Below are 3,675 nucleotides of genomic sequence, written 5' to 3' on the forward strand. Positions count from 1 at the left end.
CTCTGATACAGGATGGAAACGGTGCATTTTGAATCTAAGTATGTCCCCGCACCTAAGTGACCAGGTTTCTACATTAAGATCAAGACGAAAGTAAGGATGAAATTATTAGAGGTAAAGTAGTCTCAATATGCATTCAATCTGACTGATTAATAAGCTGCCAGCAGGGATTTAATACAAAAATGTACATCTACTTGTCATGACAGGCCACCATGGAGGGTCACTCATCTCAGCAAAGTCTGCCTCTGATTATTGCCTAACTTGGGTCCAGAAGGCTGCTGTAGCTCTAAGGATAGAGAAGACAATGACACATTCACAAAAAAACCCAAGCTATTACAAGTTCAGAAGTGTACAATCAATGCCCACTGTTCCTGGACCAGTAGTCTGTGCTGCACTGAGTGCATCTGTATATGCAATGTCAGCACACATGACCTACACTCAACACCTCATCTTGAGAATGATCAATCAACCATGAGTGCTGCTCACGTACACACTATTTTTACTGCAACATCACTAAGACACACAAGTCCTTTGATGTCTGAAAGTAGTAAGCAGGCTTCTTGCTTCACATACACTTATTGGGTGACAGTGCATATGCAATAGACAATACATACATGTTGTATATATATACTTTAAAAGGGTTTGTAGCAATGAAATTCACATATTAAATCATCTACATGAGAGTGCCCTCCATCACTGTCCACTGCCAAGTTATAAACTTTCAGTTCAAAACACTTCTGCAATGTTCATCTCTGAACAATTTGTAGCTAGTGAAGAATGAACAGTTGAAGGAGCTATGGCTGACACTAGAGAAGCTTTGAGAGAAGGAGTACAAGAAGGAGGCTAGATCTCTAGCCTGTCTTTCACACTAGAGGAAGAAGAGGTAGCTTTATATGAGAGCTGGAAAGAAGCGATTACCACAAAGAAAAGGAAATTGGGGGAAATCCAGATGTGGACACAAGCTTCGTGCCTGACCAAGACTGGGTGGAGGAAGAGAATCGGCTCCTGGAAGTTTAGCAGGAGAGCATCCAGAATGAGGAAATCAAAATCACCTTCTGTTACTGGGATGGTTCTGAGCACCGGTGAACAGTCGAGATTGAAAAGGGGAACATGCTGTAGCAGTTCCTGCAAAAGATGTTTGAGAGGTCCTGTGGAAAGACGTCAGTGAGCTCAGGTCAGCAGGGGCGAGCAGCTCATGTACTTCAAGGAGGACTTGATTGTCCCCCATCAGAGCTTTTGTGACTTCATCGTCACTGAGGCATGAGGGAAACGTGGACCACTCTCTAACTGATGTTCATCATGATGAAAGAGCAACAATGAGTGGTGGTGGACACAGCAACCTTGTGTTTCACAGAGAAAACCTTGAGGCATGGCCCTTATCTAACCCTCAGAAGGAACCACTTGCTCATGGTGTATGGGGGAGACTATCTCCTGACACTGCCCCAAGTGGCTATGCTCTCCCTATTGCCATCCACCATTTTCTCCTGCTTGGTCTTCCCTGGATTTCTTCCTAGATTACACACAGGGACCCAAGCATAGGCCACTAGATCTGAATTCAAGGCAACTTGATTCAGATTTAATGTTTTCTTTCAAATACCCTTTTATTGATCAGGAAAAATAGAAGTTTTTGTTTTTTTAAAGGAATGTAATCAAGTTCAAGGCATGCTTCAAAATTATTGGATACACGAGTAGCCTGTGGCAGAAACATCTATTAGTCTGATCAGCCTGCCCATGACTAGAGGTGAGAGAAATTTGAGGACACTATTAGAGACGCCAGGCAGGGTCCCGCACCACAGGCTAAACTGAGCACCAAGCCAGGAGGGGGCAAGAAGACAACATACTTCCATCAATCATGTACCAAGCCAGCAGCACCCACCCTGGAACTTGCACACTTGCCCAGTACTGGAGCTGGTGAAATTCAGGCTTCTATATATCTGTGTCCCTAACAGAAATGTACACACTCATCCACAGGGTAGCTCTGCAGAGCCTCTGCAAACAAGAGAAGGGTCCCTATTTCCAGAGAAGTCACAAGTTAAAGATGAACAATCCTGGCCACCCTGTGCCAGAAACAAGCTATTCTCCTTGGACAATAGACAACGACAAAGAGAAAAGAACTTCCACATAATAAAACCCCGCTCTTTCTCAGATCTTGTGTCAGTTCCCTTCTTTACCTTCAACTATCCCAAGCTTCAAGCCATGTCTAAGATGCTCCACTTCTGTGACACTCTGCCCATCTCATTGCAATCCTCTCCAGATTAGGGTCCAAAAATTAGGGCCATGTGGATCCAGGCTAGACACTGGACAAACACAACCCTGTTCATGTCATCTATATGGAATATTTCAAAAAATCCTATCAACACAATGATAAATGGGACAAGATTATAGACAATCACATAAATGTCTCTCAAATTCAGCATATAAATTATATACCCAGGTGGTAGGACACGCTTGTGCAATTTTCTTGAAGGATAGCCCAAAGGTAGAACAAGTCTAGGCCCATATGACCCCTTCCCTCTTTCTGAGCTTCACCAAATCCTTGGGCTGCTTATCATTGGTCTCTACTTTTCTTACTTGAAATGTAAACAGTCTTGCATCATTGGCATCGTTCATTAATAGGGATATGAAAACTTGCAAGATTATTATTACTATTATTCCAGGGACCTCCTTGCTGTGGGGGATACCCAAGCCCTTCTCATCCCCATTGAAAGGGAGCCTGGTGGTTTGATCCTCTTACTGGAGCAATTCTGTGTATCATCCAATTTCCTGTGCTCATATTCCATTAATTTACTTGCATAGCTCCATCTCAGCACTGCTGCACATCTGAGGCTCTGGGGTACTGGAGTATGACACAAAATGTGCCTGCCTCGGGGATCAATATCTAGAATCTCTTCATCCTAGAGTGATACGCTGCTCAGGGCTGAAGAATGCTTAGGGCAGAAGACACATGGAAGGTAGACAAGTTTAGGCAGAAGACTCATGGAACGTAGACAAGTTCTGGAAGCTTAACTATCATTTAGAAACTACAGAGCCCAAGTGGCACTCGACTCTGTAAGTAACACCATTTCAGTTTGGTCTCCTCTACTCTAAAATGAAGCATGTTTGGCTCACTGGTGCTTTAAAGTTTGCAGACACCTTATTTAGAGTAAAAAGTCATTGGTATTTTCCCTTGATTTCATGGTAATTTTTCTCTCTGTGAAGCCTAATGAAACCAGCTTTTAAAAAATGGATGCCAAGTGTATGGCATTGGCTGTTGGGTGGCGGGACTTGGCCAACTCATACTGCCAAGTGGCAGGAGAGGGGGAAAGGAGGGACGGCCAAGTGTGTTACCTGTGCCTGATGCGGAGCCAACCTCTGCATTGCCATGAGCCACTGAAGCTGCAGTTTGCTATTGGGCCACATCCTAAAGTCAAACACACCCTGGCAGAACTTGACCCAAAGAGGATCTGCATTCATGATCCTCACAGAAGCGGCCACTGTGACTCTTACCAGCGCACACCATGCCATCAGGGAAAAGACCACATTGAGAAGATTGGAAGGCACATATTCAAGGATGAGGGCTTCTGCTGCATATAGCACTTGGTTTTCATGTCTACCATGGAAGAGCGCAACAAAGCGGTTCTCAATGATGCAGGCTACTTGAGAACCAGAAAATCCTCAAATCTCTGGTGAGATGGCATC

The 3,675-nt window shown here is 44.2% G+C and overlaps 1 pseudogene; it reads left to right on the forward strand.

Moving 5' to 3' along the window:
- Window positions 1-468: 468 nt before the first annotated feature.
- LOC150055977 (protein FAM50A pseudogene) lies at window positions 469-1,288 on the forward strand (annotated as a pseudogene).
- The last annotated feature ends 2,387 nt before the right edge of the window (window positions 1,289-3,675 follow it).

The sequence above is a fragment of the Megascapheus bottae genome, chromosome 13 (assembly GCF_031878675.1).
Source record: "Megascapheus bottae isolate mThoBot1 chromosome 13, mThoBot2.hap1, whole genome shotgun sequence".
Taxonomy (NCBI): Eukaryota; Metazoa; Chordata; class Mammalia; order Rodentia; family Geomyidae; genus Megascapheus; species Megascapheus bottae.